Source organism: Pristiophorus japonicus, chromosome 9 (genome assembly GCF_044704955.1).
Source record: "Pristiophorus japonicus isolate sPriJap1 chromosome 9, sPriJap1.hap1, whole genome shotgun sequence".
In the NCBI taxonomy this organism is placed as follows: domain Eukaryota; kingdom Metazoa; phylum Chordata; class Chondrichthyes; family Pristiophoridae; genus Pristiophorus; species Pristiophorus japonicus.
Genome location: NC_091985.1, coordinates 113,552,850 through 113,569,163, shown reverse-complemented (window position 1 = coordinate 113,569,163; position 16,314 = coordinate 113,552,850). Strand labels below are relative to the sequence as shown.

Here is a 16,314-nt window from a genome sequence, read left to right as displayed (position 1 = left end):
AACACCCGTTGTCCTTTTAGAATTATGATGTAGTGTGGCCCTTTTTGTTTCTTGCCTTTGTTTACTCGGCCTTCCACTATTGCTTTTTACCTTTCTACCATCTGTTTCTGACTCCATATTACTTCGCCCTGTCTCGCTGCATAGGTTCCCACCCCCCCTGCCATATTAGTTTAAACACTCCCGAACTGCATTAGCAAATGTTACCCCCAGGACATCAGTTCCAGTCCTGCCCAAGTGCAGACCGTCCCTTTTGTACAGGTCCCACTTCCCCCAGAACTGGTTCCAATGTCCCAGGAATTTGAATGCCTCCCTCTTGCACCACTGCTCAAGCCACGTATTTATTCTAACTATCCTGCTCCCTCTACTCTGATTAGCACATGGCACTGGTAGCAATACAGAGATTACTACCTTTTGAGGTCCTCCTTTTTAATTTAACTCCTATTATGGAACGCAGTTTGTGGTGAGGACGAAAGATAATGGCTTCGGTGTTCCCAATATTTAACTGGAGAAAATAATAAATTCCTCGTCGCGAACTATTCTCCAGTCCAGGCAACATCCTCATAAATCTCCTCTCTACCCTCTCTCGTGCAATCACATCTTTCTTGTAATGTGCGCAGTTTTCTATCTGTGGCCGAACTAGTGTTTTATACAGTTCAAGCTTAACCTCCCTGCTCTTGTATTCTTGTCATCATCATAGGCAGTCCCTCGAAATTAAGGAAGACTTGCTTCCACTGTAAAAGTGAGTTCTTCGGTGACTGAACAGTCCAATATGGGAATTACAGTCTCTGTCATATCTGGGACAGACAGTCGTTGTAGGAAAGGGTGAGTGGGACTGGTTTGCCGCATGCTCATTCCGCTGCCTGCGCTTATTTTCTGCATGCTCTTGGCGACGAGAATCAAGGTGCTCAGCGTCCTCCCGGATGCTCTTCCTCCACTTTGGGCGGTCTTTGGACAGGGACTCCCAGATGTCGGTGGGGATGCCGTATTTTATCAAGGAGGCTCTGAGGGCGTCCTTGAAACGTTCCCTCTTCCCACCTGGGGATCGCTTGCCGTGTAGGAGTTCCGAGTAGAGCACTTGCTTTGGCAATCTTGTGTCAGGCATGCGAACAATGTGGCCTGCGCAACAGAGCTGGTCGACTGTGGTCAGTGCTTCGATGCTGGGGATGTTGGTCTGATCGACGACACTAACGTTGGTGTGTCAGTCCTCCCAGGGGATTTGTAGGATCTTGCGGAGACAACGCTGGTGATATTTTCCCAGCGATTTGAGGTATCTACTGGATATGGTCCACGTCTCTGAGCCATACAGGAGGGCGGGTATTACTACAGCCCTGTAGACCATAAGCTTGGTGCCAGATTTGGGGGCCCGATCCTCGAACACTCTCTTCCTCAGCCGGCCGAAGTGCTGCGCTGACACACACGAGGTGGTGTTGAACCTTGTTGTCGATGTCTGCCCTTGCTGATAATAGACTACCGAGGTATGGAAAGTGGTCCACTTTGTCAGAGGCTACACTCCAAGTCATAGTCAACATCTTCACCGAGGTATACGAAAGCATGGGCCTTACACTAAACATCTGGAGACAAAGGTCCTCCACCAACCTGACCCCGCCACACAACACTGCCCCCATTCTTGTATTCTATGCCTCGGCTAATAAAAGCAAGTATTCCATATGCCTTCTTAACCACCTCATTTATTTGGCCGACTACCTTCAGGGATCTGTGGAGCCTTTGTTCCTCTGCATTTATCAGTGTCCTACCATTTAATGTGTATTCCCTTGCCATGTTAGCCCTCCCCAAATGCATTACCTCACACTTTTCCAGATTGAGTTCTGTTTGTCACTGTTCTGCCCACCTGACCAGTTCACTGATATCTTCCTGCAGTCTACAGCTTTCTTCTTCATTATCAACCACACAGCCGATTTTAGTATCGTCTGCAAACTTCTTAATCATACCACCTACATTCAAGTCTAAATCATTGATGTATACTGTTATGTATGCAACACCTTGTAACCAGCATTCTACCTCCACCAGAGGGCACATCTGTTGGGAGTCCCAAGGGATCCCAGCATCCCTTGGGAGCACTGTATATAAGCAGGCCTTCCATGCTGTTCTCTGGAGTCAGAATAACGACACTGAGGTCACACTTACACAAGTCTACAGTACTCAGTCACGTTGCTTTATTTGAGACGTAACAACTGGCGACGAGTAATAGATAACGAACCATCATGCGAAAATGCAGAATTCTCCACCACAGAAAGTAGTTGAGGCCAATTCACTAAATATATTCAAAAGGGAGTTAGATGAAGTCCTTACTACTCGGGGGATCAAGGGTTATGGCGAGAAAGCAGGAAGGGGGTACTGAAGTTTCATGTTCAGCCATGAACTCATTGAATGGCGGTGCAGGCTATAAGGGCTGAATGGCCTGCTCCTGCACCTATTTTCTATGTTTCTATGTTTCTAACTGTTGATATCCTGGGGAAATTCTGAGAAGGCTACGATTGGGAAGCCTTCGTGGAGCGACTAGACCAATACTTCGTGGCCAACGAGCTGGAAGGGAATGTGAACGCTGCCAAACGAAGGGCGATCCTCCTCACCGTCTGCGGGGCAACAACCTATGGCCTCATGAAGAATCTTCTTGCTCCGGTGAAACCAACAACCAAATCGTATGAAGAATTGTGTATGCTGGTCCGGGGGCAGCTAAATCCGAAGGAGAGCATTCTGATGGCAAGGTATCGATTTTATACATGTCAACGGTCTGAAGGCCAGGATGTGGCGAGCTACATCGCTGAACTAAGGCGCGTTGCAGGACATTGCGAATTCAATGGATTCTTGGAGCAAATGCTAAGAGACTTTTTTGTGCTCGGCATTGGCCATGAGGTTATCCGTCGCAAACTATTGACTGTTGAAACACCGAACCTGAGCAAAGCCACAACGAGAGCCCAGGCATTCATGTCCAGCAGCAATAAAACCAAACAAATTTCGCAGCATAAAGATGCATCGGCAAGTACTGTACACAAAGTAACGTCGTTTTCAGGCAGGAATGCATATGGCAAAACGTGCACGTCTGCAGCTGCACGACCTCAAATGACCCAGAGTCCGCCACCAAGCGTGAATGCGAGGCAGTTAACTCCTTGTTGGCGCTGCGGAGGTGATCATCGAGCCCATCAATGCCGCTTCAAACACAGTGCGTGCAAAGGCTGTGGAACAATGGGACGCCTCCAGCGAATGAGCAGACGAGCTGCAAACCCTGCAAATCACCACATTGCAGAGAAAGACCGATCCATGGCGGATCAAATTGAACTAGAGACTCGAACCAAGGAGGCAGAAGTGTACGGGGTACACACCTTCACCATGAAATGTCCACTGATCATATTAAAAGTTGAACTGAACGGATTTCCAGTATCCATGGAATTGGACATGGGTGCGAGTCAGTCTATCATGAGCAAAAAGGCCTTCGAGAGGTTATGGTGCAACAAGGCACAAAGACCCAAGCTGAGCCCTATTCATACCAAGCTGAGAACTTACATGAAAGAACTGATCCCTGTAATTGGCAGTGTAGCAGTAACGGTCTCCTATGATGGAGCGGTACATGAACTCCCACTATGGATTATACTAGGAGATGGCCCCACACTGATGGCCGCCAAGATGGAGGCCATCAAAACGCGCCGAGACCACAGAACGTGATGGAGCTGCGGTCGTTCCTGGGACTCCTCAATTATTTTGGTAATTTCCTACCCAGATTAAGCACCTTGCTAGAACCCCTACACATGTTGCTACGCAAGGGAGATGACTGGGTATGGGGAAATCACAAGAGACTGCTTTTGAGAAAGCCAGAAATCTGTTCTGTTCCAACAAACTGCTTGTTCTGTATGACCCATGTAAACGTTTAGTGCGAGTTTGCAATGCGTCTTCGTACAGGGTCGGGTGTGTACAACAAGCAAACGAACCGGGAACATTGCAACCAGTCGCTTATGCATCCAGGAGTTTGTCCAAGGCCAAAGGGGCCTACAGCATGATTGAAAAAGCTCTGGCATGCGTTTACGGGGTGAAAAAAATGCACCAGTATCTGTTTGGGCTCAAGTTCGAGTTAGAAACTGACCATAAGCCGCTCATATCACTATTCTCAGAGAGCAAAGGTATCAAAACCAATGCCTTTGCTCGCATCCAAAGATGGGCGCTCACGCTGTCTGCATATAACGATGTAATTTGCCACAGGCCAGGCACAGAGAACTGCGTTGATGCTCTCAGTCGGCTACCATTGTCCACCACCGGGCTGGAAATGGCACAGCCTGCAGACTTGCTCTTGGTGATGGATGCATTTGAAAATGAAAAGTCACCTGTTACGGCGTGCCAGATCAGGACCTGGACCAGCCAGGACCCTTTACTGTCCCTTATAAAAAAAACTGTGTCCTTCATGGGAGCTGGTCCAGCGGCCCAGCGGAGATGCATGAAGAGATCAAGCCGTTCCAGCGGCGCAAACACGAAATGTCCATACAGGCGGACTGTCTTTTGTGGGATAATCGCTTGGTTTTGCCGAAGAAAGGCAGGGAAACCTTCATACACGACCTACACAGTACCCACCCAGGCATAGTAATGATGAAAGCTATAGCCAGATCCCATGTGCGGTGGCGCGGCATCGACTCAGATTTGGAGTCTTGCGTGTGCCAATGCAACACTTGCTCTCAACTGAGCAATGCACCCAGGGAGGCACCACTAAGTTTGTGGTCATGGCCCTCCAAACCGTGGTCTTGGATCCACGTTGACTTCGCTGGCCCGTTTCTAGGCAAAATGTTTTTGGTTATTGTGGATGCTTATTCAAAATGGATTGAGTGTGTAATAATGTCTGTAAGCATGTCCACTGTCCCCATCGAAAGCCTACGAGCCATGTTTGCCACGCACGGCCTGCCTGATGTCCTTGTCAGCGACAATGGGCCATGCTTCACCAGCGCTGAATTCAAGGAATTCATGACCCGCAATGGGATCAAATAGGTCACATCTGCCCCATTCAAGCCCGCATCTAACGGCCAGTCCAAACCATCAAGCAAAGCTTGAAATGCATAACGGAAGGCTCCCTGCAGACCCGCCTGTCCCGAGTCCTGCTCAGATACCGCACAAGACCCCACTTGCTCACTGGGGTTTCCCCTGCCGAGCTGCTCATGAAAAGGGTACTCAAAACAAGGCTCTCTCTTGTCCATCCTGATCTCCATGATCATGTCGAGGACAGGCGGCATCAACAAAGCATGTACCATGATCGCGTAAATTTATCACGCGATATTGAAGTCAATGACCCTGTATTTGTACTCAACTATGGACATGGTTCCAAATGGCTTCCTGGCATAACCAAAAAGGGGAGTAGGATGTTTGAGGTCAAACTTGCAAATTGACTAACTTGCAGAAAGCATTTGGACCAAACCAAACTGCGATTCACAGACAGCCACGAGCAACCTGAAGAGGACACCACCAACTTCGATCCTCCAATACACACACAAGTGGCAAACAACATCACGGTTGACCATGAAGCTGAACTCATCATCCCCAGCAGCCCAGCAAGTTCAGCTGAGCAGCAGCCCAGCGAAGGCCCAACCAACTCATCTGCACCTGTGTTTGTACCAAGACGATCGACTAGGGAGTAGAAAGCCCCAGATCGTCTCACCATGTAAATAAGTGTACTATTGACTTTTGGGAGTGATGTTATGTATGCAGCACCTTGTAACCAACATTCTACCGCCACCAGAGGGTGCATCTGTTGGAGTCCCAAGGGATCCCAGCATCCCTTGGGAGCACTGTAAAGCAGGCCTTCCATGCTGTGCAGACACTCTGGAGTCAGAATAAAGACACGAAGGTCGCACTTACACAAGTCGACAGTACTCAGTCATGTTGCTTTATTTGAGAGATAACATAAAGCACAAAAAGCAAGGGACCCAGTACTGAGCCCCACGGAACCCCACTGGAAACAGCCTTCCAGTCACAAAAAACACCCATCAACGCATTAACCCGTTGCTTCCTGCCTCTGAGCCAATTTTGAATCCAACTTGCCATTTTGTCCTGGATCCCATGGGCTTTTACTTTCGTGATCAGTCTGCCATGTGGAACCTTATCAAAAGCCTTGCGAAAACCCATATACACTACATCGAATGCATTACCCTCATCGTACCTCCTCAAAAAATTCAATCAAGTTAGTCAGGCATGACCTGCCCTTAAGAACTCCATGCTGACTGTCCTTGATTAATCTGTGTCTTTCTAAATGAAGATTTATCCTGTCACCCAGAAGTTTTTCCAATAATTTTCCCACCACTGAAGTTAGGCTGACTGGCCTGTAATTACTCAGTCTATCCCTTTCTCCTTTTTAAACAAAGGTACAACGTTAGCAGTCCTCCAGCACCACACCTGTAGACAGAGAGGATTGGAAAATGCTGCTTTTGCTTCTCTTAACAGCCAGGGATGAAATTCATCCGGGCCTGGGGATCTATCCACTTTCAAAACTGCTAAGCCGCTTCATACTTCCTCTCTCACTATGTTTATTTCATCTCCTATTTCACACTCCTCCTCTCTGATTGCAATGCCTGCATTACCCCTCTCTTTTGTGAAAACAAATGCAAAGTATTCATTAAGAACCATACCCATTACATACTGTTCAAGGAACCCGTCCCTTATGCACTCAATGAACTCTTCCTCAACGCTACCCTGACCAATTTGATTTGTCCAATCAATATGGAGGTTAAAATCACCCATGATTATTGCTGCTCCCTTTTTACAAGCCCCCACTATTTCCTGGTTTATACTCCAACCAACAGAGTTGCTACGGAACCAACTAGGGGCAGGCTATCTTGATGTGGTCCTGTGTAATGAGATAGGATTAATAAACAATTTCCGAGTAAAGGATCCCCTTGGAATGAGTGATCATAGCATGGTTGAATTTCAAATTCAGATGGAGGGTGAGAAAGTTGGATCTCAAACCAGCGGACTAAGCTTAAATGATGGAGACTCTGAAGGTATGAGGGCAGAGTTGGCTAAAGTGGATTGGGAAAATAGATTGAAGTGTAGGATGGTTGATGAATAGTGGTGTACATTAAAGGAGACTCTCAGGAAAAATATATTCCAGTGAGGAGAAAATGGTGTAAAAGAAAAGATAGCCATCCGTGGCTAACTGAAGAAATAAAGGACGGTATCCAATTAAAAACAAGGACATACGAAGTGGCCAAAACTAGTGGGAGGACAGAAGATTGGGAAGCTTTTAAAAGCCAGAAAAGAATGACTAAAAAAATGATTAAGAAAGGGAAGATACACGATGAAAGTAAACTAGCACGAAATATAAAAACAGATAGCAAGAGTTTCTATAGGTATATAAAAAAGGAAAAGAGTGGCTAAATAAATGTCGGTCCCTTAGAGGGCGAGACCGGGGAATTAGTAATGGGCAACATGGAGATAGCAGAAACTCTGAACAAATATTTTGCATCAGTATTTACGGTGGAGAACACAAACAATATCCCAACAGTTGATAGTCAAGGGGCTATGGGGTGTGGCGGGGGAGGAACTTAACACAATCACAATCACTAAGGAGGTGGTACTCAGTAAGATAATGGGACTAAAGGCGGATAAATCCACTGGACCTGATGGCTTGCATCCTCGGGTCTTAAGAGAAGTTGTGGCAGAGATAATGTATGCACTATTTGTAATTTACCAACATTCCCTGGATTCTGCAGAGGTCCCAGCAGATTGGAAAATTGCAAAGGTAACACCCCTATTTAAAAAAGGAGGCAGACAAAAAGCAGGAAACTAAAGACCAGTTAGCCTAACATCTGTGTTTGGGAAAATGTTGGAGTCCATTATTAAAGAAGCAGGACATTTGGAACAGCATAACTCGGTCAGGCAGAGTCAGCTTGGATTTATGAAGGGGAAGTCATGTTTGAAAAATTTGCTGCAATTCTTTGAGGATGTAACAAACAGGCTGGATAAAGGGGAACCAGTGGATGTGGTGCATTTGGACTTCCAGAGGGCATTTGACAAGGTGCCATATAAAAGGTTATTGCACAAGATAAAAGTTCACAGGGTTGGGAGTAATATATTAGCATGGATAGATGACTGGCTAACTAACAGAAAACAGAGAGTCGGGATAAATGGTTCATTCTCGGATTGACAATCAGTAACTAGTGGTGTGCCGCAGGGCTCAGTGCTGGGACCCCAACTATTTACAATCTATATTAACGACTTGGAAGAAGGGACCGAGTGTAACGTAGCCAAGTTTGCTGATGATACAAAGACGAGAGGAAAAGCAATGTCTGAGGAGGACATAAAAAATCTGCAAAAGGACATAGACAGGCTAAGTGAGTGGGCAAAAATTTGGCAGATGGAGTATAATGTTGGAAAGTGTGAGGTCATGCACTTTGGCAGAAAAAAATCCAAGAGCAAGTTATTATTTAAACAGAAAAATTGGAAAATGCTGCAGTACAGCGGGACCTGGGGGTACTTGTGCATGAAACACAAAAGGTTAGTGTGCAGGTACAGCAAGTGATCAGGAAGGCCACTGGAATCTTGGAATCTTGGCCTTTATTGCAAAGGGGTTGGAGTATAAAAGGCGCTTCTCGGCCTTTTGGCTAAGATCATGCGTGGCTGACCTGACAGGGGAGTGACCACCATGACCCCAAGGTGGTTCTCCCTGGATCAGGAAGGTATATGCTTGCTTTTTTGGAAATAGGAGGTGGGTGGGGTGGCTTGACCCATCCACCTCCACGGAGGTGTGTGGGGGACTTGACCCATCCACCTCCATGGCACGAAACTGGTATTGCAGTACTTCCAGGAACGGTGCAGTGGCTCTAGGACTTTTGGCTAAGAGCATTGGCGCAGAGTGATCCTTGAATGGGCCCAAGGTGACCTCTGGCGTTTGTGATTTGACAAAGAATTGGAACGATTGGCTACGAATTTTAAAAAAAAGCAGGCAAGTCTTGCTACAGTTATACAGAGCATTAGTGAGGCCACACCTGGAATACTGCGTACAGTTTTGGTTTCCATATTTACGAAAGGATATACTTGCACTGGAGGCAGTTCAGAGAAGATTCACTTGGTTGATTCCGGAGATGAGGGGGTTGACTTATGAGGAAAGGTTGAGGAGGTTCGGCCTCTACTCATTGGAATTCACAAGAATGAGAGGTGATCTTATCGAAACGTATAAGATTATGAGGGGGCTTGACAGGGTGGATGCAGAGAGGATCTTTCCACTGATAGGGGAGACTAGAACTAGAGAACATAATCTTAGAATAAGAGGCCACCCATTTAAAACTGAGATGAGGAGAAATTTCTTCTCTCATAGGGTTGTAAATCTGTGGAATTCACTGCCTCAGAGAACTGTGGAAGCCGGGACATTGAATAAATTTAAGACAGAGACAGAGATAGACAGCTTCTTAACCGATAATGGGTTATGGGGAGCGGGCAGGGAAGTGGTCCTGAGTCCATGATTGGATCAGCCATGGTCGTATTAAATGGCGGCGCAGGCTCAAGCAGCCGTATGGCCTACTCATGCTCCTATTTCTTATGTTCTTATCAGAAATGTTATTCCTGGTCTATCTTTCTCCTTTTCCATAACTACCCTAAATCTAACTCAATTATGATTACGAGCACCAAAATGCTCTCCCACTGAAAACCCTTCCTCCTGCCCAGCTTCATTCCCTAAAACTAAGTCCAGAACCACCCCCTCCCTTGTTTGGGCTTGTTACATAGTGGCTAAATAAGTCTGGATTTCATCCCCTACGGGGCACAACGGACAAGATTTTTGCAGTGCGACAGCTGCAGGAAAGATGCAGGGGACAGCGGCAGCCCTTATACATGGCCTTCTTCGATCTTACAAAGGCCTTTGACACTGTCAGCCACGAGGGTCTATGGAGCGTCCTCCTCCGTTTCAGATGCCCCAAAAGTACATCACCATCCTCTGCCTGCTCCATGATGACATGTAGGCCGTGAAACTTACCAACGGATCCATCACAGACCCAATCCACACCCGGACCGGGGTCAAGTAGGGCTGTGTCATTGCCCCAACTCTCTTCTCAATCTTCCTCGCTGTCATGCTCCACCTCACAGTCAACAAGCACCCCGCTGGAGTGGAACTAAACTACAGAACCAGTGGGAAAATGTTGAACCGTCGCCGTCTCCAGGCCAGTTCCAAGACCACCCCAACCTCTGTTGTCGAGCTACAGTACGCAGACAACGCCTGCGTCCGCGCACACACAGAGGCTGAACTCCAGGACGCAGTCAACGTATTTACTGAGGCGTTCGAAAGCATAGGCCTTACGCTAAACATCAGTAAGATAAAGGTCCTCCACCAGCCTGTCCTCGCCGCACAGCACTGCCCCCCAGTCACCAAGATCCACGGCGCGGCCCTGGACAACGTGGATCATTTCTCTTATCTCAGGAGCCTCCTATCAACAAGAGCAGGCATTGACGACGAGATCCAACACCGCCTCCAGTGCACCAGTGCAGCCTTTGGCTGCCTGAGCAAGTGTGTTTGAAGACCAGGCCCTCAAAACGGTCACCAAGCTCATGCTCGATAGGGATGTTGTAATACCTGCCCTCCTCTATGGCTCAGAAACATGGACCACCTCAAGTCGCTGGAGAAATACCACCAACGATGTCTCCCAAGATCCTACAAATCCCCTGGGAGGACAGACGCACCATCGTTAGCATCCTCGACCAGGGCAACATTCCCAGCATTGAAGCACTGACCACGCTTGATCAGCTCCGCTGGGCAGGCCAGAGACGAGACTCTCAAAGCAGTGCTCTACTCAGAACTCCTTCAAGGCAAACGAGCCAAAGTTGGGCAACAGAAACGTTATAAGGACACCCTGAAAGCCTCCCTGATAAAGTGCAACATCCCCACTGACACCTGGGAATCCCTGGCCAAAGACCGCCCTAAGTAGAGGAAGTGCATCCGGGAGGGCGCCGAGCTCCTCGATTCTCTTCACCAAGAGCATGCAGAAATCAAGCGCAGCCAGCGGAAAGAGCATGCGGCAAACCAGTCCACCCACCCCTTCCCTCAACGACTATCTGTCCCACCTGTGACAGAGACTGTATTGTACTGACAGCCACCTAAGAATTCATGTTAAGAGTGGAAGCAAGTCTTCCTCGATTCCAAGGGACTCCCTATGATGATGAAAAAAGTTCTCCTGAATGCATTTTTAGGAATTCCGCACCCTCTATACCTTTCACACCAATTTTATCCCAGTTAATATTAGGGTAGTTGAAATCCCCTACGATTACTGCCCTATCTCCTTCTGACTGTTTGGGGGTCTATAGTACACTCCCAGCAGTGTGATCGCTCCTTTTTTGTTCTTAAATTCATCGCATATGGCCTTATTTGATGATCCTTCCAGCATATCATCCCCCCCTCACAGCTGTAATTGTTTCTTTAAATCAATACTGCGACCCCGTTGCACCCACCCTATTTGTTCCCGCCCCGCCCCTCTCTATCCCATCAAAAACCCCTGTCACCAGGAACGTTGAGCTGCCATACCTGTCCTTCTTTCAGCCATGTCTCAGTAATAGCTATAATGTCATACTCCCAAGTGTCTATCTGTGCTCTCAGCTCATCTGCCTTATTCACTGTACTCCTTGCATTGAAGTATATACCATTTAGCACTGCCAAACTTCCTTGTTGTCGATTTTCCAGCCCTTGTTTCCTGTCTTCCAAATTAACATTCTACTTTTCTGCTTTCCGATTTCAGCTTTGCTTCTCTCCCCATTCCGTGGCCTCAATTTTGGCCCAGCCCGTTTTTCGGCGCATTTACCGGAGTTGCGCCGCTTTTCTCCGTTCCGAGGTGCGCTGAAAAATGGTGTTGCCACTTTGGCCGCTGTCCGGCCTCTTCCCTGTAGTCGCGCAGCGTGGCCAGTCGAGTCAGGGGTGGAGCCAGCGTTCTGCGCAGAAAACTGTGCCGGGAGATCTGCACATGCGCAGTGGAGTCCGCTGGTGATGTCCGCGCATGCGCATTGCTCCTCGCTCCCAGCCTCGCCTGCTTGCTGCAGCCTTTCCGTTAATTTTCTTGCTGCAGCCGCTCTGTCGGCCTCGATGCCGGCCAGTTGAATCGCTCCCGCCCCTAGCCCAGGCCGAGTGGCCTCCCGTCACAGAGGAAACGCACTATCACAGTGCAGATGTACAACCCCCACATCCCGGTCATTGATGTGCTGACATCCCTCCCCAGATATGTCGATGGGGCAGGAAACAGCATCGACCTGAAAGACCTCCACGGGATTTGGACCAGCAAGCACCAGGTCCAGGTCACCTTGAAAGTAGACGCCAGCGGAACCATCCTGCACCCACAATCCAGCTTCACCATCAGAGGAAGTCGGGGCTACATGGTGTACGCCGGCCAACCTAACATATACCGGACCTGCGGGAAGGCAAGCCACGTGGCGGCAAGCTGCGAAACAGTCATCTGCCGCAACTGCAAGAACGAAGGCCACCAGACAAAGGACCAAGTGCTGCAACCTCTGTGCGCAGGGGGCAAAGAACATTATACGAGAGGAGGAGGAAGCTGAGAAACACAACTCTCCAGAGGAGACCAACACCACCCCCCCGACCAACACGCTGTGCATGGACACTGAACAAGTCGGTGAGGAAGAGAAGCCTGCTATGGCGAGCTGCGAGACACCAGCACCCAGCAATGAAGCTCTCCCCCAGCGCACCGAGTCCATGAACGAGGAGGCAGCAAAAGGTGGAGATGGATGGCAAACCGTCAAGAAAAAGACCCGCAAGTGTAAGGAAAAGAGGCAAGCAACGACCCCTGTTGAAACGAAAGGGAAGAGGCGGCTAACGTCCATAACAGACAGCAGCGACAACAGCTCGTCTGATTACGAAGGGCGAGACAAAGCCCCTCACTACCTCCACCAGGACAAGAGGCAAAATGCAAATGCACAGCCCCAGGCGACCGGGAGCAGTGACGCGACCATTGCAACCCCGCTCCGGGAACCCGGGAGCAGCGAAGTGCCCAGCGCACACGAGCTCCTGAATACCGGGAGTGAAGAAGCAACCAGCACAGCCCAGCTCCGGGACAACGGGAGCAGCGAAGTGCCCAGCACAACCCACCTCCAGAATACTGGGAGCGACGCAGCGACCAAAGCACCCCAGCTCCAGAACGTTGTGAGTGATGAAAAAAGGGAACCACCAACACCAGGTGAGGACAGCGCAGAGGATATATCGGACTTTCTGTCAATACTGCAGCAGTCCCCTGCTCGAAGCACCCTCACGGCAGAGGACGACTCGTATCCCAGCCCAGGTGCAGTAGACTTTTATTAGTGTTGATTTATACATGCAGGAACAGGATTTTGGTCAGGTCTGCAACATTAATGACCGTTCTATTGAACTGTTACTACTAACTTTAAAATGAATTTAAAACTTAGATCTATTAACGTGCGTAGCGTAAAATCCAAGGTCAAAGCAGACCTGCTGTTCTTGCAGGAGTGCGACCTGCCGCACCTCAGCAGTTACCGTCCATCTGGTCAGGAGGCAACGACTGCCGATCCTCCGGCCTGGGCATTCTGCTGCGGGGAGGCCACTTCACCATCACCGAATTTAAGGAGGTGGTTGGTGGCCGCCTCCTCGTAGCATATGTAATGTACAAAAATTCCCCTTTCAGACTAATTAATGTTTATGTCCCAGCTCTCAAGAACGAGTGGTTGGCCCTCTTCCAACAGCTCCCACTGCTGCTGGCAACATCCAGGTCGGTCATTCTGGGCGGTGAATTCAACTGCATCATCGATGAGGCTGGACGATCCAGCAGAGCTGACAGCAAACTGGACGCCACGTCCAGACTCCTGATGTACGTGGTAAAAGATGCCAAGCTGTGCGACATTTTCAGCAACCCTGCAGACGGAGCACCGCGCAGATACACCTGGTCGAGACCAGACGGGTCCGTCCGTTCCAGAATAGACTTCCTGTTTGTGTCCCACATGCTCAAGGTCAGATTCACCGACATCACGCCGGTGTTCTTCTCTGACCACTGCCTCCTACTGGCCGACTGGCAACCCACAGGAAGACCAGAAAGTTGGTAGAGGGAAATGGAAGCTGAACGTGAAATGATTGACTCTAGAAAACGTTGAGGAACTCAAGAGGGATTACAAAGGTTGGAGAACCGTAAAACCCCTCTGCGATTCCCCGATGCACTGGTGGGAAACAATCAAGAGGTTCTTCATCCTCAAAGGTGTTCAGGAGGCGAGAGGGAGACAGAGGGAATTGTCCCAACTCCAGAAGAGTATGAAAAACCTGCTCCTGCTGCAGTCGATGGGGGTTGATGTCGCGGAGGAACTCGAAGAGGTGAAGGGCCAGCAAGCCTCACTCTTTGCCTCAGAGTCCTCCAAAATCATCTTCTGCTCCAGAGTCCGCTCCGTCGAGCAGGATGAGACGTGTTCGCGTTTCTTCTTCCAAAGGTACACAGGGGGAGCTCTTTGATCACCAGCCTAAAGGAAGAAGATGGTTCTGTGACGTCTTCGCAGCCTGACATGCTGAGGATCAGCAAATCCTTCTATGCCAGGCTGTATGATGTCAAACCCACAGACCGCGCGGCCTCCCAGTCTTTCCTGTCGTCTACCTCGGAGATCTTAGACGACAGCGAGTGGGAGAGTCTGGACCACCCGCTAACTCTGGACGAGCTGACAAAGGCCGTCCGGTCCTTCGAGACAAGTAAAACTCCCTGAAGCGATGGCTCACCGGTCGAGTTGTATTTGGCTGTGTGGGACTGGATGGGCCCAGACCTGCTGGAAGTGTACTGGGGTATGCTTCTGGCCGGCAGCATGTCAGAATCGATGAGGAAAGGCATCATCCCCTCATCTACAAGCAGAAGGGGGAGAGGGAGGAAATCAAAAACTGGCGGCCCATTTTGCTGCTCAATGTGGATTACAAGATCCTGTCAAAGGTCATTGCCAACAGGGTCAATGCTGCTCTTGAGCTGTTGATTCACCCGGACCAGACCTGCGCTGTCCCCGGCAGGAAGATCTCTGATAGCCTGGCGCTACTCAGGGATACGATCGCCTACGTGTGGGACAGGAGGGTGGTCACCTGCTTAATCAGCTTAGACCAGGAGAAGGCCTTTGACAGGATATCGCACACATACCTGATGGACGTGCTCTCCAAAATGTGGCTTGGGGAGGGTATCCGCAATTGGATCCAACTGCTCTACACAGACATCAGTAGTGCAGTTCTAATCAACGGGTGGGAAACTGAAAGCTTTCCGATCAGGTCTGGAGTCAGGCAAGGTTGTCCTCTCTCCTCTGTCTTGTTTGTGTGTTGTATCGAGCCCTTTGCCGAGTCCATCAGGAAGAATGCGGGCATTAGAGGGGTGACGATCCCAGGCAGCGGAGGCACTCGGGTCAAGACCTCCCTGTACATGGACGACGTGGCCATCTTTTGCTCGGATCCGCAGTCGGTCCACGGATTGCTCACAATCTAAAACCAGTTTGAACTGGCCTCGGGGGCAAAGGTTATCGCAGCAAAAGCGAGGCCATGTTCTTTGGCAACTGGGCCGACCGATCCTTTATTCCCTTCACTGTTAAGCCAGATTACCTGAAGATGTTGGGAATATGGTTCGGAGCGGACTGGGCGGGCGCCAAAAACTGGGAAGAGCATTTCGCCAAAGTCAAACAGAAACTGGGATTATGGGAGCACCGCTCCCTCTCCATTGCAAGAAAGAACCTGGTCATCAGGAGTGAGGTGCTCTCAGTATTGTTGTATGTGGCGCAGGTCTTGCCCATCTCACGCTCCTGTGCCACGGCAGTCAACCGGGCCGTCTTTCACTTTGTCTGGAGGTCCAACATGGACCGTGTCTGCAGAGACACGATGTATAAATCCCTGGACAGTGGAGGAAAGGATGTTCCGAACGTGGCCTTCATCCTGATGGCCACCTTTGTGTGCGGCTGCATCAAGCGGTGCACAGACCCTCGGTACGCAAACACCAAGTATCACCTGCCCCCGGTGTTGCGAAGAATGGGTCTGGCCACGCTCCCCACCAGTTGGACCATGCCTGTCCACCTGTCCTTCGTGGAAAAGTTTTTCAGAAAAAACCCCTTTGACAACAAGGCCATAAAGCAGTGGTCGGCACGTAAGGTCCTGAATGCCCTACGGAAGGAGAAGAGGGTGGACCCTGTCGGGTGGTTCCCCGAGCAGATTGTCGAACTCGTTTGGCAGAACGTCTCATCGCCAGAGCTTTCACACAAGCACCAAGACGTAGCTTGGTTGGTGGTGAGGAGGGCCCTACCCGTCAGATCCTTCATGCACAGCCGGGGTTTCAGAGACACGGCACTCTGCCCCCGAGTCGGCTGTGGTGCGGACGAGACTGTCAT

At 49.5% G+C, this 16,314-nt stretch overlaps 1 non-coding gene across 1 annotated transcript; it reads left to right on the top strand.

The window, feature by feature from the left end:
- The first annotated feature begins 8,571 nt into the window (after positions 1–8,571).
- LOC139274400 (U2 spliceosomal RNA) lies at positions 8,572–8,769 on the top strand. Its single transcript, XR_011595465.1, has one exon. It is a non-coding gene; the product is annotated as a U2 spliceosomal RNA (small nuclear RNA).
- Positions 8,770–16,314: the final 7,545 nt, after the last annotated feature.